Source organism: Pseudochaenichthys georgianus, chromosome 6 (genome assembly GCF_902827115.2).
Source record: "Pseudochaenichthys georgianus chromosome 6, fPseGeo1.2, whole genome shotgun sequence".
NCBI lineage: Eukaryota > Metazoa > Chordata > Actinopteri > Perciformes > Channichthyidae > Pseudochaenichthys > Pseudochaenichthys georgianus.
Genome location: NC_047508.1, coordinates 25,092,658 through 25,118,225, shown reverse-complemented (window position 1 = coordinate 25,118,225; position 25,568 = coordinate 25,092,658).

Here is a 25,568-nt window from a genome sequence, read left to right as displayed (position 1 = left end):
AATGGGTGACATCCTGTGTGCTCTTCTGTCCAAGAGCAACTCACATACCCCCCCTCATCTCCACACTGCAGGAATTTATAGCACTACTGGTCAGTCCATTATTGCATGCAGGGGAAAGAGGCTCTAAAAAGGGGTGGCCTCTTCAAACACCCCTCAGGGTTTGAGAGGAATGGTGTAGTCCAATTAGCTGACACATTTATAAAGGCAGGTGTTTTCCATCAGCTCAGCCTTTTGCCAGGAGCAAGGTGAGCTGTAAGACACTGACAATAGGATTACACACAATACAAATCACAATAGATATTTTAATCAATGTGTCTGTGTAATCTAAACAAAATCATAACCTTTACGACGTGTGTTTGTTTGTGAGGCTTGTAGCCCTCACACATTCCCCTCCTTCTGGAATCACGCCATGAGAGCGTGATAGGAAGTGCGCAGTAGTGTTGTCCCGGCCAGGAATGTGCTGGATGGTGAAGTTATATGGCTGCATTGCCAGGTACCATCGGGTGATGCGGCTGTTGGCATCCTTCATCCCTGCCATCCACTTCAGGGCTTTATGATCCGTTTGTAGGATGAACTCTCTTCCCAGGAGGTAGTACTTGAGAGTCTCGGGCCCATTTCACTGCCAGGCACTCTTTCTCAACAGTTGAGTAGCGAGTCTCCCTTGGGAACAGCTTCCTGCTGATATAGGCCACGGGGTGAAGGTCATTGGGCTCTCCCTGCAAAAGCACCGCTCCCAAACCTCTGTCTGAAGCATCCGTTTGCAATATGAAGTCTTTAGAAAAATCAGGACTACACAAAACAGGGTTCTTACTCAGTGCATCCTTGAGGTCATTAAAACCAGACTCCGCCTCCTCACTCCACTGCAGCAAAGTTGGGCCCATCCGCTTAGTCATATCTGTTAGAACAGCAGCACGAGAGGAGTAGTTAGGCACAAACCGACGGTACCAACCTGACATTGTAGCCTCACAACTCTCTACCCTTTTTCATGAAAAATGAGCTCTGATACTTCTGAAATTGCAAATTGTGTGTGTGTGTGTGTGTGACAAAAGAACACATGCTGGGCCAGAAGATGCATTTTAAATTGATGCAAAGGTCAGCAAGTCCCAGGTGTCACCAAGTGGTGTGTATCCTTAACTTTCAAAATACCTCTTATCAACAAAGAAAAAGGAGGAGTAATCATATCTTATGTTCACATACTTTTCATTTCGTATCAAACAATAACTAATATTAAAACAATTCCTTAGAAAAAGTTTTGATCATCTTAACCCATAAGGACCCACCTTGACACGGGTGTCACATGAACTTTAAATGTTCTGGAAAGTTCCTTAAACAGCTTTAGCCTTTATTTTATCTCATGAAGTCCCTAAGTCACTACTGAACAGTCTGGTGGGTTAATTTGATTTTGTGTTCTTAAAAACATGTCCAAGATGTCCATGCGCTAAGCTTTTTGTTGTTGCCAAAGGTCAAATTCAAGCCATTTTACATAACATGTCCTTTATTACATTTAACCTGTTTAACAATTATTGATCAAATTGATATGAAACAAATGAGACAAACATCGCTGTGACACTGGTGTCACATCGGGACTTTAACCCTAAACTGTCACAGTAAACCCAGTGACATTATATGCACAATTAGAAATATTATGATGATCATCTCAGTTAATTTAGCTGATTCAATTATACAGTATTGAGTTAATATGGTCTTATTCTTCAATTCAAAGAATGTTCAAACTAATTTAAACCATAAAATCCTCATTAATTAAGTTAAAAATAAGTTATTTTACCATTAGATATTTGACACTTGGGGGGTTTCTTGTCAGAAATGTGTTCTAGGTGGTCTATTTAGTCTAAATTATGTTCCCCTTAATTTTCCCAAAAGTAGAAATGGGTCCGGGTTCTTATGGATTAAATTAGCCAGGAATTTCATTCAACTATAAATTCCAGAGATGCTCATTTATAACATGTTATTTATGTGTTTCTTTGACATAACAGTCCTCCCACAAACCAGTAAATTGAATTCACAAGCAGTGTGAAGTTTGTGAAGTTAGCACCACCCAGTAGAAAACAATGGCCTGCACTCCCAGAAGAAAAAGGCCAATGCCATTCTCTATTCTTCCTGACAACCAGAGCAGAACAATGAGCATAACTGACCTTAACTAAGAAATGTGGTCCGAGGGTTATGAAAGGGTCACATATAAAGGATGGGCTTTGATTCTTCCTTTGATTATAGTTCTCCCTGGGTCTGAAGACAGCCTGCAATGAGGTGGGCTGTAAGATAATATGATGCTGTTTAAACGCTATAAAGACAGGAGCAGAATGTCCTTATAAATGGCTAATTGAAATTATTGAGACGCACTCTGTCATTTATTAGCGTATCATGCTCAGTTGAACTCTGGCTTCACGAGGCAGCAGAGGGGAGACGTTGTCTCTCTGAGCTGGTGGCTGCTAACCGGTGGGTCAGTGTATGGAGACAGATGGCTGTGTGGCCCCACTGTTAGCCTTGGCAGCAAAACCTCAACATAGATGTGAGATGTGGCAAACTGGTCCTTTGCTGCCTGCTAAGACACATGGGACCACAAACACACAAACAAAACCCTTCTCTGTGCCGCCTTGGCAGGCGCAACCCTTTGGGCAGACAAACAGTCCACCGCAACCCCTCAACTCTCCTTCCTCTCTTTTCCCCGGTTGTTTCTCTGCCATCTCTCAGGACCTCTTCTGGACTGTTGCCAGGCAAGCCCTGGAAAAGCCCTTTTACAGCATTAGAAAAATACAGGAAAGTAGTGGAGGCAGCAAGAGGTAAAGGTGTGGTGGCAAAAAAGGCCTTGAGTAAGGAAATAAAAAAAGAGTAAATAAAATGCTGAAAACCCACTCTATAGAATACACAAGTTACATGGACGGAGTAAGGCGAAAGCACTTAATCAAACATGGTAAATTAATTAATCAAATAGTATGGAAGTGTGTATGAAACAACAGAACATCTGACATTAGGAATTTCATTTTGGAAATTATTTAGACAAATAGTCTTATTGTTTGATGTTTATTTTTTAACAACCCCAATGCACCCTTAACCACACAGCCTGTACCTGACTAAATGTACCACTGACTAAAATACAAGCTGAGAAAAAAGGTGTTAGAGGCGTTTCACAGTTAATTCAGCAAAGTTATTCAGATGATATCCCACACATGATTCTTAGGACAACTTTCAGTTGTTGTGAAAGTTTTAATAAATTCAAATTATTAATAAACACAAAACCCTGTTTCTTAGGCACTTATGATTAAAACTATAAGCACCAAGCAGTCATTACTTTGGGTTAATGTTGTGTGTGTTTTAATGGAGGGGCTACCCTTTCATTGCCATTAGGGTAATAGACTGTGCCTTTCCCTCTATTTGTACACTGTCAAATAATAACAATATTCAGGAAAATGAGTGTCATTTATGTCAGGGAATAATTTCGCCCTACATGTTTACATTTTGCCCTCTGATGCAGCTGACCAACCTTGATCAGCCGTTATCTCCCATAAGGAGGGGCTGCCCAAGCATTTTTTTGTTGTTACCAGTTTATGGCGGGGCAACTCTCGGTGAGAGATAGTTATTGTTGTGGGACACCTGGAACACATCCTTCTCGGGGTGTAGATGACCCCGAGCCATAAGCGACAACAAATGTGATTCAGTGTCCTCAGCTGTTTAGTCTATTGAAGAATGTTGATTATTACACTCTGAACTAGTTAAAACCTTGAGCTACAGGAGTGTTCTTCAGAATTGATGTGGCATCTCAACCTGTGGTCAACCTGTGGTCAACTCATGGCTCGTGATATGTCTTGTGAATTCTCCGGCCGAAGCTCCAAATAAACCGTCAGTGTTTGCCATCAAAGCTCCAGCTCTCCCCGTGTCTCTCGAGTCCTGACTCCAATTGCTTCAGAAGTTTCCCCCACAATTGGCGTTGTTGGCAGGAAACCAACAAATCTTCAGAACTGGTAAGTGTCATTTCAAATACACATTTGGACATTGCCTTACCAGAATCTGTGATTGACGGTATCCTAAAATTACCTGTGAAACTGAGCGGCTGTGTTTCGTTTTTGGTTAATGAACATTTGAGGCTTGGAACGCCCAGGGAATAAGTCTCTGGGGACTTTGTCCTGGCTGATTCTCTCTGTGTATGCTGCTCGGGACGGAAGTGCCATACAAGCATACACAGCTCATGTTCAGAGAAACCCTAAAGAAGGGCATCAGTAAAGTGGAACTTCTGTGTGAAAGCAATGTAAAGATTTGTATTGGACAAATCGCCGAATTTCAGGGGTTTCAGTGGCCAACACTAGCAGTTAGAAGAAGCAGCCAGACCACCACTATCACCTCTTTAAACACAGCTCCAGCTGCAGCGTGGGGTGTGTGTGTAAATACCTCCCCCGTATCTGTTTTGCTGGTGGAGTGCGAACTGAGAGGGAGAAAGTCACAGTCTGTGCCTAGCTTTTACTCACACATATTTGTTGTCGTTTTTTTATTGTGTGCATAATAAATGTGTTAAATTAATTGAGCAATTATTTAAAGTCTAATGTTGCAATCTCTTTAAAATAAGTAATTACGAGAAAAATAGATTTGTTTTCCAAGGGCCTCTCCTTCACAGGCATTTAAATCATGAGACTTCCAAATCATAACAGACAAAGATCAGTATCACTTTGTGTTGCAAGCCAAATCCATGTAAAGGTTCTACTTGAGCCCAATTTAAATACCATAAAGAAAGTATTGAAGCCAGCTCAAGCTAAATGTCAAATGTATTTAATTAATGTACAAGTGTTTCGATTTATTTAAAATTCTCCAGTCGAGCTTCCTTCGAGTTAATTCTAAGCAACAAATTGTTTCTCATAACAGGCGCCTCACATTCTCACTGCCGTCCCAAACGTTTTAACCTTCTGCAGACAAGCTGTTCCCACACACACACACACGCACACGCACAGGATAAGTGTTCAACTTATCCACATTGTAAATTGTTGCCTTCTTTAGAGTTATTAGTAATTCAAGATTAATTATTAAATTGGGTACATAAGATAAAGTAACTTTGACTTGATAATTTTGTTCACAACATTAGACCTGTCCTCTAATCTCTTCTAGAATAAGATAATGCATGTTTGGGTGTTTTTAACACTCCCGTAATGTACCTAATCTTGTTATCCTTTTCATTACAGAGCTGGGAAAATTATGTATTGATTAGATTCTGATCGGTGCAAGTCCAATTTTGACTGACTTTAGTTCTAATGTTAATTTGACTTCAACCCGTAAGTAATTCTTTAAATTAACTCTAAATTTCACATGATGATGGATTAGTGTTCCACATTTTTTCCACTAATTTGTTTTACAATTAGGCCAAAGTTAAAGAGAGACATTGATGACCTTATGTCCCTTTTGTTAGTACGTGGTTCTATTTTGTCTATGGCTTTGGAAGGCTTCACTAAAAGTCACCCAGTTCTACCCTGCTACAGTCCGGCTGAGTGCAGTCACAGAGATGCTATGGCTGCTCTACATGCAATGACATTAATGGTCTGGTCCGAGAATGGACTCCTCCTCCTCCTCCTCCTCCTCCTCCTCCTCCTCTAAAGACTCAGGAGGCACACAAACATTACAGCCGTTGATACTGTCTCACGTGGGTCTGCTCCCCCCACCGAGCCATGAACTGAAAGCATGACATCTGCTTTAAACAGTTGGAAGCCTCCCTGTCACACCAGCACCAACCCTTGGGCCAGTCAGATGAGCTAACGGCTTCACTCAGGGCATTTGATTACTCGTTGCCACAGAGTAGGTTTTTTTTTTAAGGCTATGCATACTGCTATGCAGAGGATGCCTGTATGTTGGCAAGCTGTTAAAAGCCCCTACTATTGTTAAAATAGGCATAATGTCTCTTACTGTCTAGTACTACATTCACATTACATAAACAATGTTTCCATCTAGTAAAACTAAAGGCTGCACGAAATTCAGGCTACAATACAACCATTCTGTTATGCTCTAACGATTCAATGTATAGATTCTACATCAAAACAATTAGCTTTTATTGTTTCCAATGATAACGTCACCTTAAGTGGAGGAATGCAAACCTGTTTTCAAATCTAAGGTTTTAATTTTGTTTGACATTTCTCAGTAATGACACCCTCAGACACCCAATATCATTCATGCTATATGCCATCAGTAATACGTCAGATGTTAAGGGGATGAAGCTTTTCCTCCCAAATCAGATATGCTTTGTTTTTTAACAAATGTATCAATTTCGTGCTTAGTATGTTTCTCACAATTATTTTTTGTGAGCTGCACACAGGTGATACTGAGTCTTCTCGATTAATAGATTATAAACTATACCTTGCTTAAATGGACTCCTGAGTAATTATTTCATATGTAACGTAAGAAAAGGGAGGGAAGAATCAATTATATTGAGTAATTTATTATTGGGTAATTTATTTCTCAAACCTATGTTTTTTATGAAAGAGAACATTTATTTCTGATAAACTAATATTTTATCAAACGGTAAATGGTGAATTAATATAACATTTAGAATAATTGGGAAGGGGTTATATCCACAGGGACAGGATCACCTTTAACTTACAATAACATGAATCTGCTATGGACTGATGAGTATATGATTCTTGCATGTTAAATGACTAACACAAACCTTCAAAATGATAATGTGCATGTGTCAGGAAGGCTCCCAAAGCAATCTTAGGGGCCTATCCTATTTTTGTAATTAAATGATAATGTGCTAATCCATTACTTTGAATTGTCATCTCTCAGAAAAACATCCCCATCAGGTGTTGTGCCGATAACTAGGACAGCTCTCAAGGCCAAGGGTCAGAGAGAAAGGTTCACACTCTCCGGGTGCAGAGAGCACCCCCCAGCCACGTGCAAGGAAGCACAAGGTCGTTCGAGATGAGAGGATTCTACTCTTCAACTTTCTGATGAGAGGATTATTCTCTTCACCTTTCTGCTCGGGGGGCAAAGCAGACAACCCTGCAGGACGAGCGAGGGCTTCAGAGGCTTCTATAATACAAGGTTCCATGTTTCTTGGAGCAGTTTTGTTGTCTTCCTAACCTTTCCCATCACAGGGGGGACACCTGGATGCATCACTAGGAATACGCAGTTACACTGCTTTCAACAATGATGGCAGAAGGAATACAGGCAGATGAGCCATCGTTTCACTGGAGGATTAACTACAGTGCTCACTGAATGGGCCACACAAAAGCAGAGCAATTGGGGGGGTTGAAATATGGCACTCTGATGAAGAAGAGTTTAAGTCAATCAGCACCTCAGTGCTAATCTACAGTATCAGGATGCCTTTACACACCAGACTGGCAGACATGTTCTTCCAGCTCTCGTACAAAGATGAACTTTGAATTGAATGACCAGATGTTTACAGATGTACAATTAATGATTGTTTTTTATTAGGGCTGTCAAGTTTTAAAAAAAATTAACGCCACTAATTATTTTAACGCGATTAACGCATGTGTATTTCTTTTCCTCGGCCGCCCCGTAGTTTCAGAGCGCATCGAGTTTAAAATACCTACAAGCTGATGCTGACAGCCCCGCTCCTGCCGCCCGCTTGTGACAGACCACACTTCCACGCTCACCGGCAGGCACCGACTGGCCATCGGGAGGACCGGGAGGGTGTGTGTATGTGTGGCCCGAGCGAGAGAGAGACCTTACGTGCATTGTTGTTGTTAGCATCTGGTGCTAGCTAGCTGCGCTAACGGATATAAGGAGCTGTTTAAATGAAAACAGAGGAGCGACATTTCGCCACAACTACGCCGAGCACTTGACTTTATGCAGGAAGCCAGACAGTGGGACATTGTAGGAGAAGTCAGCACAGGTATAGTGCAACATGATTGCAGCGTCCAGGCAGCTCCCGTTCGAGCATAATATGCCTTGAGTTGCACATAGCTCCAACGATCCAACACACACACACACACACACACACACACACACACACACACACACACACACACACACACACACACACACACACACACACACACACACACACACACACACACACACACACACACACACACACACACACACACACACACACACACACACACACACACACACACACACACACACACACACACACACACACACACACACACACACACACACACACACACACACACACACACACACACACACACACACACACACACACACACACACACACACACACACACACTTTGTATTGTATGAGAGAGGTTCCAGGTTGAATTGAGGCGAATATTTGTAATGTTCAAATGATAATAAACATTAACATAAAGCATATTTGTCCACTCATATGTTGATAAGCGTATTAAAAACAATTCCTCAAAGGTACATTTAGAACAGATCAAAAATGTGCGATTAATTTGCGATTAACTATGGACAATCATGCGATTAAATATTTTAATCGACTGACAGCCCTATTTTTTATATTTCCAATGACCAGACATGTGTTAAATAGTGGTGATTAATATATTTTTGTCAGATCAGATTATACTTTTGCACTAAACAAAATTAATTAATTAATATTTTCAGAATACAAGGTATTGAATAATAAGGTATTTCTATCTACTATTATCACAGATAATGTTAATATCCTTAATCGTCCAGCAATCAGGCTTAACAACACTACTCTTTAATGTATTACCCATGCACAGACAGACCTACAATGATGTTTCAAGTACTGGATTAATTTCAGTTTTGGCCCAAAACAAATATTTATAATTCATATAACAATTGTGTAGCATATTTGATCCTCAAATTAGAGAAGTATAACTGAAAGAAATTGATATTCTATATTATTCAACATTAGATAAACACAGAAGAACCCTTTCCAAGTACCATAAGTAGATGTTCAGGTAAGTATGGCTAATAAGAATACGTGATAGACTTCATTTGGTATAGAGCAGTAGTAGCATTTACAAATGTATGAATTAAGGTTTTAGGAATGTGTAATCCTTCCTTTCCAGGTTTTTACAAAAGTCTTTGAATATTTGCCTAACTTTTCCTTTTCAGATTGTTAAACATTTTGGGAATTGTTTAACTTTTCCCTTCAGATTTTGAAATGACATAAGGATTGATAGTTTAAGTAATGTAATTATGTTATCATGCCATAGTCTTTTGATTTCATATTTAATGAAGATAACGTAAATATAATCCTAAATTGAAGACACTGCAATTTTGCAGATTACAGATTGATATTAGATCACCAGTGAACTGGATCTCTTATGATCCTGAATTTTAAATGCTTTTGACTAGATATTGCCTTGAAGTAAATCTTCAAGCTGCAAGCTGGTTTCGATTTTATAGTTTGATAAGTGAGATTAACTAATGATTAAATGTAAAACATATTAGTTTAAAAACATTTGTTGCTGTTATGTATCTGTGATTTTACATGTGTTCATTATTATGCTTTGACAAAAGGTGCTCCAAACACTGGCGAGAGATGATTTTTCTATTGTGATTGGCTGTCTCAATCATTGTGATTGAATATTTCAATCTTATTATGTTGTTATTGATGTGATTGTTATTGATGTAATTGATGTTGTGTAAGACCACACTCAAATTGGAAGATTCCCATTGAGTCCAAACAAATTATTATTAAATTAAGGTTTTTAGATTATCAAAATTGATAAAAAAGAGAGGACCTACTAGGGCACTCTAGCTGTCATCTAAATATAAAAGCAGACTTATTGAGTTTTTTTTACTGTTTCCAGTATTTTTTGTGAATGGGCTGTAGACATAAATGAAGTGCGATCATTATTATTGATCTGCAAGCACATACGTACTGAGAGTGATGCGGCTCGTGATGAGTTTCTATCCTAAGGGTATTGATCAGCTGTTGCCAGGCTCAGTAGAACCAGCATGTGCACGTTAGATACGTTGATCACACTAAACAGGGGAAACACGATATCACATGACATCCTCTCTCTGTGAAGTTTATATTCCACACACAGCCGCTGAAGAGACAAACGGAGAGAAAGATTTAATGAAAAGAGACAGAGAGCGTAAACAGAGACCAGCATGCAGATGAGCGAGTGAAGAAAGAGATAGATGACTTGCATCTGGCAGGAGGAGCTTGATTAATTGTTTGTGAAGATGGGGGGGAAATTGGACAGATAATAAAAAGGAAACACAGAAATAAACAGTCTAATAAAAAGATTGCCACAGGCTGATAGGGCTACGGATGTGTTATGTGGGTTATGGATGTTGATAAAATGTTGATACATATAAATAAGAGGTTACATACAATTTGAGAAAATAACAGATGGCCTGAGGGATGAGTTAGCCAGCGGGAAAGTGGGCAGAAGAGGAAGCGAGGGTTTCGGGAGGGAAGCATAACGAACCAAATCTGAGAGTTCATCTCCTGGCTTTAAACCAATCCTTGTGTCTTTCTCTGTTAATCCATCATCAACTGTTCCCACATCCCTACTGCCAGGCTGGACCCTGTGGAGTCCCGGGTGAATGAACAACCTGATAAATGAAGGTCAGAACTAGAAAAAGTTCCCCCTCTCAAACTGTTGCTGTGGGGCCACAGGGGCTAGGTAAACCATGTACTGACCTGGGGTGTATGTCAATGTTTAAACAGCCACATTTTGTCCCATCTAGGGTGTCAGTTAGGTTCATATTTATATGTCAGTTGGTTGAATTAATTAATGTTAAAGAGAATCTATTGTGTGTCCACCTTTTTTTAGACGCAGTGCAGTATTTATTAGCCAGTTTTGATGGGTGTGAACAGCTGGTGGTAAAAAAAAAATTGGACTGTACTTTGTTTCACTGTGTGTGTGTTTGTCTCTGTTGGTGGGTGAGTGTGTGCATGTGTGCGTGTTGTGCGAAAAGATAGATAGCCTGCGCTGCTGTGCGGCAGAGTGTTCAAGCATGTGGAACACAGAAACAGTAATCAAACAGAGAGGCAAAAACAAACCACCATGACTACAACCTGGAACACCTGCTATCGCACATTTGACTGGGCTTCAGTCTCCAACCCACCATCAAGGATTTGCTTTGCAAATAGCTGTAGCAACCTGGGAATATGGTTAGTCATTAGTGAAGGACACTCATTTAAAAGGTTGTGGTGTTTGCAAATACCACAGAGCCACCAAGCTTGAAGAGACTTTTAACAATTCTGAGGTGTATTACAGATAAGATAGACGGAGACAATTAAAGATGGTGGTTCCTTGTCGGCTTTAGTTAATTAAAAATCCTCAAAAATAGCCCGACAGAAAAAGTCTATTGTATTATAAACGTCTAGTCAGATCCCACATTTCTCATTAAGTTATTAAAAGAGGAATCAATCTGTAGTTCAAACATTTCACTTTGACAAGAAAAGTAGTTTTGCCCTACAGAAGTAAATTAGATTGTATGCCACTTTGTTTAAAACAAATAGAAACTGCATTATGAAAATGAAAAGATGATTGACCATTTAGTGAAACTTAAAATAGACATCAAATAAAATCCCAGGAGTTGAATCATTTGTATTCCTCCAGATGACCAGCCCACATATTCTTTACATATAAATTAGAAGCAAAACGTTGGTTAAAAGGGCCAAATGGAAATGAAGAGAGGTCTCCCCGAGCAGATAGAGACCTGAATTGAATTTGGATTTGGACTGATGGAGATAATTCTGTTTTATATTCTGAGTTGAACTCTTTTTTACCAGCTCTTACTGGAGCATTTACTAAATAAAGAGTGATTACTGTTGCATAACAAACCTACCACCACTGAAAGAGCTGAACTGAATTAACTCTGACACGGCTGTCAAAAGAGCCAATACACAAGGCTAATATGCATGCTAACACAAAATCAAACACATTGAAATTCACGTAAGCACACAAAATTCTCTCTCTCTCTCTCTCTCTCTCTCTCTCTCTCTCTCTCTCTCTCTCTCTCTCTCTCTCTCTCTCTCTCTCTCTCTCTCTCTCTCTCTCTCTCTCTCTTTTTATTTTCCCCCCACCACCCACCAGTACTAATGCTGATTATCCTTATCAGCATCCTCAAACTTCAGCGCATCACTATGGGGTAGATTGCACAGACAACCATACCCATGAAGATGATAATGGAGTGTACTCATCACTGGCCATGAAACCGACTCTGATTACAGTCATTATTAGTTATGATGAGTTGAACTGATTAATCATTTAAATAATCAAGTGGATAGGTCTGACTAGGTGGATTGCAATGCTTATAAAATGTATATTTGTTGGCCTAAAAGAAGTGTCTATTATATATAATAATTCAAAAATGTGATCTGTCAATTTTAAGTTTATATATTTGTTCAGGCAACTCACTGTTTTATAAAACATTATTACTTTCACGCTCTTGATTTGAAAGTGTGTGTGTGTGTGTGTGTGTGTGTGTGTGTGTGTGTGTGTGTGTGTGTGTGTGTGTGTGTGTGTGTGTGTGTGTGTGTGTGTGTGTGTGTGGACTAGCATTACTATACTTGTGGGGACCTAAATCTGTTTACATAGTCACGTGTGGGGACTCGCCTCCCTTATGGGGACAAATTGGAGGTCCCCATGACGGGAATCATTAATTTTAGGGTGAAAACTTGGTTAGGATTAGGGTTAGGGTAAGGTTAAGGGTAAGGGTAAGGGTTAGGCATGTGTTGGTTATGGTTAAGGTTAGGATAAGTCTCTAGGAAATGCATGTAAGTCAATGTAATGTCCCCTGAAGTGATGTATACATGGTGTGTGTGTGTGTGTGTGTGTGTGTGTGTGTGTGTGTGTGTGTGTGTGTGTGTGTGTGTGTGTGTGTGTGTGTGTGTGTGTGTGTGTGTGTGTGTGTGTGTGGTGTGTGTGTGTGTGTGTGTGTGTGTGTGTGTGTGTGTGTGTGTGTGTGACAGATTGTTAAACTAGCAGAGCCAAATTAGGTGCTCCCTCATTAGCCTCATTAAGCTGAACCCTTGTTTTGTTAATTGACATAAAAACAAACACTTGCTCATGAAAGAGAAGATGCCAATTATCAGCTGTCCCTCCCCATGTTTTCTTTGGCATGTTGCTTATGTGTGTATGTTTTGTGAATCAGAGCAAACAGATGGATGAGTCAAGCTTTCTATGGATCTTTCAATCATAGAAAATGTATCCGTTATAATTGATGTTGTGTAAGACCACACTCAAATTGGAAGATTCCCATTGAGTCCAAACAAATTATTATTAAATTAAGGTTTTTAGATTATCAAAATTGATAAAAAGAGAGGACCTACTAGGGCACTCTAGCTGTCATCTAAATATAAAAGCAGACTTATTGAGTTTTTGTTACTGTTTCCAGTATTTTTTGTGAATGGGCTGTAGACATAAATGAAGTGCGATCATTATTATTGATCTGCAAGCACATACGTACTGAGAGTGATGCGGCTCGTGATGAGTTTATGCAAATCCCGCCAGTACAAGCGCTAGCCAATCAAACCGCGTGTAAGCTGGGAGAGCCAGACCGCAGTTAATTTCCTCATATTCCAAACGAGAAATTACGGTAGCAAATCACCCGGTTCTTTCCGACCAGAACTATTAACGGGATACAAACCGGAGGAACCAGGCATGGAGGGAGGTGGCAGAGACAGTGGGTGAAACTGGTAGGTTTTCGCCTGTTTGGGGATTTTATATCCAGTTTACTTCATTTTAACATTGCTATTGCTTTGTATGTCGGGGGCGGGAGATTCATGTGATTGGTTGTTGGTCGCAAAAAATCGCCAAGCTTCAGACACGCCCAGCTTCAAGATTTGTTGATGCCTGTAGTGTAGACGGTCCGTTATAGTGGTACAGGCAGTAAAAAAGATATATGTTGTATTGTAGATGAGTGTATCAGAAAGAGTTTTTTGTAGATTGACCCACAAGGGAGTTTTTCGAATGTAAGCGAGAGAGGCATAACTGCTGGTAACCATGGAGACCCTTCAGCATTTCTGAGAGAGACACAGAGCGAAGCTTTACCCGACAATTTCACATACTCACACAGAGGCGAAATGTCCTAAAACATTCAGCAAAACATGAAATTGATCGTTTAGTTGATCGGCATGGAGCAAATCATTAACAGCATGAATTACACAAGCTCTCAACCCTTTTGGACACATTTACACACACACACACACACACACACACACACACACACACACACACACACACACACACACACACACACACACACACACACACACACACACACACACACACGTAAACATACACACAGAGGCTCATGATACCCTCCATGGGACTTCTCACAGCAGTGTTTGAGTTGTTGGGATGGTGACAAATGCATAGGAAAAGTGCAGGGGAGGGAAATTAGATTTTTGCAGGAGATGTTTAATCTTTTTCACACAGATTGCCAGAGGACAATACACACACACACGCACGCACACACACACACACACACACACACACACACACACACACACACACACACACACACACACACACACACACACACACACACACACACACACACACACACACACATTCATAGAACATGTAATGACTTTTTATACATCCACCCTTGCTTTGGTAAAACGGTGACTCGATGCCAGCCAGTCACGTTGCACTATCTTGAGTTTGAGTGGCATTTCTTAAGCCTCTCCAGAATATACAAACAAAGCAACCCTTCAGCAAAGTCACCCAATAAATACACAGACAAGGACACGTTCAAACACAGACACACATGTAAACACAGTGACACACACACACAAATCCCGGGTGATAAGGAGACTGGGGGACTTGCCAAGGAATGTCTTTGTTTGATATTTGTTGAGGATTCACAGAGGAATTAGTCTGGACAACCACGATGTAAGAGAGTAGATTGATGAGTCCCATTTTTGCAGTGATGCCCTCTCAACATGCTGCTGAAATTATATTACCAAGTGTTTCTCAAAGCCTACTCTGCCTAAGAAGTGCTCCTGTAAAATGCGTTCAAGGAAGCTTAAACTGTGGGAAAATTGCATTTGTACTGTAGTTAACTGCAAATCTGAACTATTTTTACATAAACTACTGTTTCAATTGAATGCATGTGTTGTACTTTTACTCCACTGGATTTATTTGACAGCTTCATGCGAATTATGACTCCGATTAAAAATGTGACAATTTAAACAGAATAAGAAAACGCTGCAGTTGATCAAGGTGGAATTGATCAAATAAATCATTGCTACTAATCGAATATAATATATTGACACTCGATATGGATTCAGAAATCCAAAATATTAAAGTTAAATTGTAGTAGTAAATAAAGTAGGCTATATGATCTGTACATGTTGCTGACATTACTGCACACTTTGCCTTTAGACAAGTTGTCAATGCAACACACAGCCCATTGACTTGTGCCATACCATATGCCAGCATCCTACTGAGATAGTATTTAGAGAAAAAGATAAAGAGAGACAAAAGAACAGTGTGAAGAAGATTCAGGGGTAGCTTTAGCAGCTTTCGTTATCTTGTTCTGCCGAGTGCTTATCTTTGTTACATCTTTGGGGACATTGGAAGCAAAAACACTGAAAATCCCAGCAGGTCCTGTTACATAGACAGATATGCCTCCGACAACACCCCTGTGTGTGTGTGTGTGTGTGTGTGTGTGTGTGTGTGTGTGTGTGTGTGTGTGTGTGTGTGTGTGTGTGTGTGTGTGTGTGTGTGTGTGTGTGTGTGTGTGTGTGTGTGTGTGTGTGTGTGTGTGTGTGTGTGTGTGTGTGTGTGTGTGTGTGTGTGTGTGTGTGTGTGTGTGTGTGTGTGTGTGTGTGTGTGTGTGTGTGTGTGTGTGCGTGGTGTGTGTGTGTTTCTGGGCTGACATGGCTTAGTATGTTCTCTTGCTGTCATGTATTTGCATTGCCATGTGCATGAATGCATGGGTGGTGCGTGTTTCAAAATGTGTTTGTGTGCTTTTGTGTGTGTTCATTTATCCCCTTGAATGTCCATGGTAGAACCCTTATCTGAATCTTCATGCTGGTGCATAAGCTTATTAAAGTCAGTGGTCCCAGCAGTCCGGCGCATCAAAGAGTACCAATTACCATCCATATTACAAAGAGCGTACTGATGTAAATGGAAGTGTAGTTCTGCTTTGTATCCTTTTAACCAGGGATTGTCACACTCTGGAGTGCTCTGATGAGCCTAACATGGCTTTGATTAACCTGACTGGTCTTCAATAATAAAAGAGACTAAGTAGTAGCAGAAACGTGTGTTCCCTCCTCATTTAGTTATTTAAAACATAAATTATATCAACAAGTCAGTATATTGATAGAGTCGAGCGTGGCCTTTTGTTACAGAACTGTACACACTCATTAAGTAATCTTCCATGTCAAGAATATTTAAATGAAAGTCCAAAGCAGCAGACAAACCTCAAGGTCTGCTCCTTTTTTCTTCGTCTCTCTCTTTCCTCTAACTTGCTGCAGAGCTTTTACCAGGTCGCTATGGTAACTTCAGTTTCCTGCCAAGATCACTTCCAATGCACCAGATTTGACATTCCCCTTTCCTACAATTTCTCTTTTTCCTCTCCTGTCCATCGGTCAATCAACCCTTTCCCACCTCTCTGTGGCTCACCTGGTTGTCAAGGAGCACAAAGCGTATCAGTAATCTACCTTAAACTCCAGATGACACCAGTAAAGCTCAGATAGCCCTCAGTGTTCATCTTCCTCAATCCTCCTCCTAACTCACAAAGTGATTCAACAGTTTTTTGTATGTGGAACCTTTCTTGTAGCACGAAGAGATATTTTTCTCTATGTGGCTCTAAAAACCTGCTTTTACATTTAAAATGAAACAAGCCTGAACATTTCTATTTCTCATCTCATATGTGAACACACAGAGTGCATGAGAGTGTAATTACCTGTGTTAATAGGAGTAATTGTGTCAGATGTTTGGAGATTAGAGCCCCAGTCAAAGTGTAATTATTGAGGCGTTTCTCTTCACTGGTTTTTCAGTGTGAATGATTCCCGAGGGTCTCCACTCCAACAGGGAAATCACACTTCTGGCGCCGAGCCTCGCAATCAAGCGACCTTTATGTCATTGACTATGTTGGGAAAAGTAAAATAGCACAATATTGTAGACTGGCTTGTTTTGATTGTTTGTGGCCAGTCGTTTAGGTTCTTAAGAGCGCTGCTGTGTTTGGGTGGCTTTTCGGCTCCACCATGATTAGTAGTATGCATTGTATGTATTTGCAGCTGCTGTTCTTAAAAGGGGACCTATCATGCAAAATGCACTTTTTGTTTCGGGGAACTCACGCAGCGTCAGAAAATAAAACCCTTTCTCTTTTCCTCCGTACCCACATCTTTTAAAAACGGGGGTACAACGGAGCTGATCCAGATTTGCTGCCGATATGACGTAATTTCGGATGGTGGACCCACGGCACTATCAGAGAGTTGCCATCAGAAACAATGTCTGACGTGTTTTGGACATAATATGGTATTTGTTTACATTAGCAAGCATTGCTAACACTCAGAGCTAACCTGTACTGGAGAGCACATGTGTTTAAAAAGCAGGAAATAAAAAGGAACTCACCTTGTGATAAACCAGCAAGAGAAAAAGCTTTTGAGCTCCATACTGTTTCAGAAATAATCCTTGATGTGGTTAACTGACTTACCTAAAGCCAGTTGAGTAGCACTTGAAATGATTTTGCTCTATGAAACCTGATGTACTTATATGATTCTGTTTTCTTCAAGTTTGTATTTTGTTGGTCGAACGCACTTATTGTAAGTCGCTTTGGATAAAAGCGTCAGCTAAATGCAATGTAATGTAATGTATTATAATGTTTAGAACAGGATGGCGTTTTATCACAGCAGAATTTAAAGTGGACCAATCATTCTATATTTGAATAATATATTGTAGGGCCATACCTATATAAAACATGTCTGTGAAGTTTTTTTCAAAATACCAAACAGATCATGCATTTTAGCCATGCCTCATTTCGCTCTATTTTCTGTTTTCCAGCCCTGTTTTTGCAAGGGCTGATTCTGTGAGAAGTCTTCTTTGCTGCTTTTGTGGCAGACGACAGCTCCACTTACAGGCCTGGCATATGTACTACAGCGTCTCCAGCGCTTTCAAGCGGCAATGGCCGTCGCCCAACCCCCCATTCCCCTGATAGGTGGAGAGTTGCCCATATAGGCGGAGAACCCCTTTTCTGACGTCAGAAAAATTTAAATAATAATCAGCTCCGTTGCAGCCCTGTTTTTAGAGATTTGGGTATGGAGGAAAAGAGAGAGGGTTGTGTTTTCTGACACTTGGTGAGTTCCCTGACACACCGGGGACACATATTCATGTATAAAAGACGTACACAAGTGCATTTTGCATGATAGGTCCCCTTTAACTTTATCTCCGGTAGGATTCTGATCAGGCATTAGCTCCGCCTCCTCTTTTTATTTTTTCTGCATAAAAAGTATTTGGTGCAAGTCAAGGTCAAACATTTTCTAACTTTCTGGTTTAGCGAATTTGAACTTGATGTATTATGCTGAAAATGCATTCATAACCTTGCTCTAAACTGCTTTAAAACAACATTTGTGTAGACAAAGAAGAAAAAGGGTCATGTGGAAAAACAAAATAAACTTAATAGAGATGAAATTATAAAGAATTTCAATCTCTCAGCCCTCAGCCCTCAGCAAAGTGGGGTTGGTCATTTGTGTTGGAATATTTACTTAAGAGATTTACACACAGTATATCCATGAGATTTAAATCACCAAAGGTCTCTGCGTCTCTCGCATTACCAAGTATAATTAGTCCTACAATATAGGACTTAAGAATGTTTTTAACAGCAGTACGTGTCCGTGAAGGTTGTGCTCTGACCTAACTGTCCAGTGCTGTCACTTAGCAACAAATGCTGTACAGGACATTCAGAGGACAGAAACAGACTGAGGGACGCATTAAATAAAAGTCACAGCAAGCACTGACCTACACACCGACAAAAGTTTCCCATGAGCATCTGTTCTAAAAGCAAGCCACATACTGAGGTCCAAAAGATGACGGACTGACTGATCACAACAACTCATACATGCACACGTACCCAATACAAAACCATTTTGCTAATGAGGTCTGAAAACCACCCTTACATGCAATCACACAAACACAACAATTCCACCATTGTGGTGTGCTTTTGGCTGAGTTTGTTGAGCCACAGAGAGCTGGGAGGAGGGAAGGCAGAGATCTGCTGCCTCTGAAGGGACAGTATGGACCTCTGCCTGAAGTCTGTCCAGTAGCCACTGCTGGCAGAGCAGAGGCAGACAATGAGGGCACAACTTGAGCCCAGATCTGATAAAGAGAAATGCATCTGAGAGATGTGACAAGAAAGATTAATCAGGACAGTAGGCCTGTGTTAGCAAATATGGATTTCAGGATCTAAAGCTATTATTTAGCTTGCTGAGCATCAACCTGTTCTAATTCTCTGATTGTGAGAATATTTGTCTGGACAACAAGGATGTATACAATATTTGTATATTTGTAATTCAATTGATCCAGGACCAATACACAGGGACAAATGTACACAAAACAATATCCAATTTAAATTGTCTTTAAAAACAGTCTATGCAATAAATTAAGGGAAATCCATACTTGATATTCCTTTGAGACAGAAAACTAAGCATCACTGATTCATCCATGCACACAGGCTCACACTCTAAAACAGACACACTGTGTTTATTTCTCGAATGTTTTGCACACTTCCCCTTTGAAAAATAAATCCAACTGGAAGGCCAGAAGAGCAGTAATGAGTTTCTCTGTTTTCTTTGTTTTTGGCCAACAGCTGAATCGTGATCAGTGAATGTGCTACTGAGGCGCAGAGCGGGGAGAAGGAACTGCTCCACACATGAGACACGTTTTTCTCACTGTATGCAGAGGGCAAGACTTCAAAGATGTACCCTTAGAACCCAGTTTCAACACTGTTAATTAGGTTAGGCCAATTTATATAAAAACAAAACAATCATTTATTCAGAATTTAGAAAAATATCTTTGAACAAAAGGCTGCAACCATCACACTCACATCATTATATTCATTTTCCTCCATTTGTAACGGCTAAGCACTGTTGATATTGCTGATAATGAAAGTGTAACAGCCGTATTGTTTTATATGATCCCCTGTGGTTCTCTGTAATTGCATTTACTCCTGTCAGTGTGTGTTTGTGTGCATATGTGTGCTAGACTGCTTCCTGTTTGTTTGTCTGTTCTTCTGTCTGTTTCTATTGGGCGTAAGGCGGTCTATCCTCTACATATAACAGATCTGATATATATTTACTAATATCTATGTTAAAGCTTTTCCGACAATCACACTCTACCCTATTTCTATGGGCAAAATCCCCAGAAGAAAAAGCCAAGAGACTTTGTTCAACATCTCTGCAGCATGTAAATTGCAGGTCCTCAATCAATGTCCAACTGTGCGTTTTTCCACCAGAGCCCAACCACATAGAGGCCCGGCACTTCTTTTTGCATGTGAACAGCAGGTTATAGTCCTCCATGAGCTTCATAACAACTCAATTCCAGCTCACAGCAATTATGTTAGAGCTACTTAATTGGGTTAACCACTGCTGAGGGCCAGGGGCTGCTAATAAGTGTGCAATGGATGAATGCAAAAAAGTTGAACATCTAAAAAACAAGAGTGGTTACATATTGTGGCTTCAGTGTGAGCATTGGTGAAGTGCTTTGTGTAAAGCTTTGTTTGAAAGTGCAGTCAATGCAAGCCTGTGACACAAGCCTCAGTCACTGTAGAGTAGACTAAGTCAAAGTGTGGCTTCAGCACAGTGACATTATTTTAAAATGCAATCACAAAAATCTCTCCTACCTATAGTGATAATAATGAACCAATAGAACACAACATGTCACAGATAAAGTTGTTTCATTCATTGTACAACATTAAGTTACATTGAATATATAAACTAAATGGAAGCTGCAGAGTGAAAGAGTTGCAGCACAGACTGCCGAGGGCACAGAGGTGTGTGAAATGCTGCTACATACTGCAGAAGGGTGATAGAGCACCAGCCCGCCTATTTGCATAACCCAAGGTACAACCTTGTGTTGAGTTGTTGTCATGGCAGGGAGTACAAGCATTTGACTGCACCCTCTTAAGCTTATAGAGCCCATTAGAGGGTAAAACCTGCATGAAATAAAGGCAAGATTGTGCATTTCCACTTGAGCTCTACCAGCACAGGTGGAACCCTGTTGCTTGCTCAGCTGCTCCTCGACTGCCTGTGTAAAGTCAATCTAAGTTACCTAGCCAAAAGTCACAAATGTTCCTAAGAGGGCTTAAAAACAGAAAAACATATACTATACAAACAACAAACATCTTGAGTGAACTATGTGTTTTTTTCAGGTTTTGGTCAACCTTAATGGAGGTATGACTGGTTTTATACAACAACCTTACTCATGTCACACACAACCATGTATACACTGATATCTGCTCCACCACGCAGTAACAACATTCATGCAAGGGTGCTCTGATTGAGAACATTGCATCCCATTAGAGTTTGAGTGTTTGCCATGACAATGGCCTTGAGTTAACCAATAACATTAAATGCACATTCCTGTGTGCTAATGTAATGCTGGGACGGTAATAATATATCAATGGCTTTATTAAACCTGTTGTTATATTGATCTACATGTACAATAATTAAACTTCTAATACTAGCATTTATAGGAAAAATGGAATAAGTCTTGGCCAAATGAAATCAACAGTAACACTGCTATTACACCTGACACATGCTTCGTCCATAGAGGCCAGATAGGGTTGCATTAACATGAAGCGTAAGAAAGATGGATGCAGAGATGGGAAAATGAAACATTAAGGCAATTAGAGGAAGATAACATTATAGCAGTGATGGTTTACTGGAGTGCATGTTTGAGGTCATGCTAATGTTAAATGTTGAATCAATCCTTGAAGATGTAGGGATAGAGGGCGAACACATAAAGCAGGAGAAAGCGATGAAGATATGAAATGACAGTGAAAATGAGAGAGACAGCGAAGCCGGTGGCAAAGTCAACACTGTCATTACAGCGTGGATTAGATCAGCAGGAGGGGAGCAGAGACGCTAAACATCCCAGAACTCAACTGAGAGGCTCATGACCTTCATGAGTTAACCAGTAATGCTACTGGGACCCAGTAATCACATGACCCTGAAAAAGTAACACACAAACCAATAACGTCATGATCAGTATGCAAGAGTAAGACCGTAGCCATTCACTGTAGTGCATTTCCTAAGCTAGGTCACAGTAGCATGCCTGGAATGGAGATTCTGCATTATGTGATATCATGCAAGATAAATGTAGAATAAAATACTTCATGTTTTACTGTAATTCAATGTATTAACTGCATTATTAAATACTGTCAATTTTGGCGAAAGTCATTTACTTAGAGATTAAGGCTTAACATCTACAGAACTATTATCAGTTTACATATTATCTTACTTCTTACGCATGTTTTTTTTTAAAACAATTTAGCAGAATATAAAGTAATTCAAATGATCTCCTGCAATCAAGATGTAAACAAATATATATATATTGCAAGAGATACTATCATGCTGTTTCATAATTCCCCCTTTATTATGTATGAGCAATTATTTAACTAACTAAATCAAAGCACTGAACTGTAAACCCTGTGAGCGTCTGTGTGGTGTCACATTAAGAGATGATATCACGCTGCAGACTGAGCAAAATGACCGTTATCAGATATCTGTAGGAAGAAGAAGACGAACATCCACTCAAGTCTAAGAATATACAACACGCCAACATATGTTATGAGGTCTTCCAGGTCCGTGTGATCACCCCGTCCTTTTGAAAAATAATCAAAATAATTTTGGACAAACCCAGGTTTAAAGAGATTGTAGTGAGCTAAATCACATCCCTCACAAAAAAAGAATATACTTATATCAAACTGCACTTACAGTTTGTTTTCAGATGTACCACTGGGTGCTCTTTTTCCAAAATGTTCAACAATACCTGGTTGAGGTTTCGAACAGTGAAGATATCCCGCTGGAGTGAATTTCAGTGTCAGTGTCTAATTTCAGTTTCCCAGTAACTCAAAACAATGCAGAGCCAAAAGTAGGGCCTCTGCTAACACCCATGCCCGCACACACACACACACACACACACACACACACACACACACACACACACACACACACACACACACACACACACACACACACACACACACACACACACACACACACACACACACACACACACACACACACACACACACACACACACACACACACACACACACACACACACACACACTGACACTCAGTGTTTAACCTCCCACAGTGACTGCCCATAAGTTCAGTGACCTCAGTCTTGGTGTATTTTGCAGTTCCCCACCATACGTTTGTGAAATCCTAACAGGGACGAATGATGCGTGGGAGAGGGCAGAGGGGATCTGAAAGTGACAGATGAGTCTGACTCATGCCCCAAAGTGCTCGTCTCATCCTTGATAGGGGGTTAGAGACAAACAGTCAATCATTCTTTGCTCTGGCTCCCTTTGTAGGCATATATCAGCCGATGAAGGGTGACAGAGATGGCAAGACTTCAACATTCACCTTAAATGTCCAGAGAGATAAACATCATATCAGATACAGAATAGTTGTCTTTGTTATGTCTAAATTAATATTATGAAGCTAAATACAAGGAAGGAAAAACCTGGAAAATAAATAAATACAATCTGTTTTTTTGATGAAGCTTACATCTTGAAAGGAGGGGGTATGTAATATTGTCGAGCCATCTGATAGCTTTTTCATATGTGCATCATTAGCTTTATTTATTATTGGTTGTTTTTTCACTATGAAATTGCTAAGGTTAATAATGTTGTGCAAACCACACAAAGCCACAAAGTAGCAAATACAAGTGAAACACAAGTCAGATTAGTGTGTACACACCTTTGCATAACTGCCTTAAAAATGGCACAAGCTATGGGAGTTATTTCACTGTAGACTGAAATCTCAGCTAGTGTGTGTGTATCTGAACACACAGTGGTGTGTGTGTATATCTGAATACACAGGTGTGTGTGTGTGTGTGTGTGTGTGTGTGTGTGTGTGTGTGTGTGTGTGTGTGTGTGTGTGTGTGTGTGTGTGTGTGTGTGTGTGTGTGTGTGTGTGTGTGTGTGTGTGTGTGTGTGTGTGTGTGTGTGTGTGTGTGTGTGTGTGTGTGTGTGTGTGTGTGTGTGTGTGTGTGTGTGTGTGTGTGTGTGTGTGTGTGTGTGTGTGTGTGTGTGTGTGTGTGTGTGTGTTACACACGTATATCTGTGTATCTGTATCTCACAATGGGGCATGATAAGTTCCTTAATCATGAAAGGATTCTCAGAGGAAGAGACTGTAATATAGCAAATGACTCTGCCTTCCAACATTAATAATGAGAGACATTAGTTTGGGAGATTATTGGAAAGACAACCTCCTAAATTAAACTGCAGAATACAGAGCACACTGACGGCTTGCCATTTCTTATCAATTTTTCTTCAATAGGAAAAGTAAGTAATTTTAAGGAATGATGTATTCATTTGTGAGTACAAAAGTAAAAAATCACAAAGTACTGTTGGTTGGATATTTTGACTTTTGGACAGAGACAGGCTAGCTGTTTCCTCTCCATCTCCATTATTTATGGTAATCTAAGATTATTGTCTCCTGGCTGTGGCATCACATTCCTCATACAGCCATGAGAGGGGTATTGATCTTCTCATGTCACTTTCCACAAGAAAGCAAAAAGGCGGTTTTCCCAAAATGTCAAACCATTTCTTTAATTATATCGATTATGATGAAGTTGTTTTCCACAGACACTCACAGAAAAGGTTGCCAGGTGTTAAAGGAAGAGCACTCCTGAGAATACCAAAGTGTAACACATTCAAATTGTCATCATAGACCTCGATAATTGCACGTATGTTTATAATTGCCAGACATTTCTGCGTTTAGATGCCTAAAAACATTCTGAATAACATCTTGCATCTCTGCTGTCTGCAGCCGTGCTAGTGACCAAAGAGACGGAGAGTCATTAGTGTTTCTCTCCTTACTGTATATCTCCTTAGGGCTTGAGGGAGAACGTCATTAGCATCTCTCCCTGTCTGACAGGGAGTCAAAAGAGCATCTGCCTCTGTTCTGTTGGTATCACATCCTCTATCACTCATCCCTCGAGGCCCTTTTGACATTTGTTGACCCGCCAGCATTCGTTTGGCCAATCACAAACGTAGAGGTCTTGGTCTTGTGTGTGTTCACGTCGGTGGTAATGATGTTCGTTTACGCCAATCAGAATGCACAAAACTTAATGTGGAGTCGGTGTGTAGTTATGCTAAAACAATGTCGGACACCGTAATCTTCTCTGGTCCCCTCCCCAATCTGATCAATGATGACATGTATAGCCGCATGTCATCATTTCAGCGCTGGTTGTCTTGGTGGTGCCCAGCAAACAATGTGGGCTTCGTAAATAATTGGACAGCCTTCTGGGGAAAACCTGGTCTGATTAAGAGAGACGGCATTCACCCTACTTTGAAAGGTGCAGATCTCATTTCGGCAAACATTTCAGGGCTTTGTGGACGTAATCCATGACAAACTGGAGTTGAGACCAGGAGGCAGAGTCGCAGTCTTACACGCTTCTCTGCGCTCTCTCCTAGGCAGTCACCCATAGGAATCCCGAACCCAA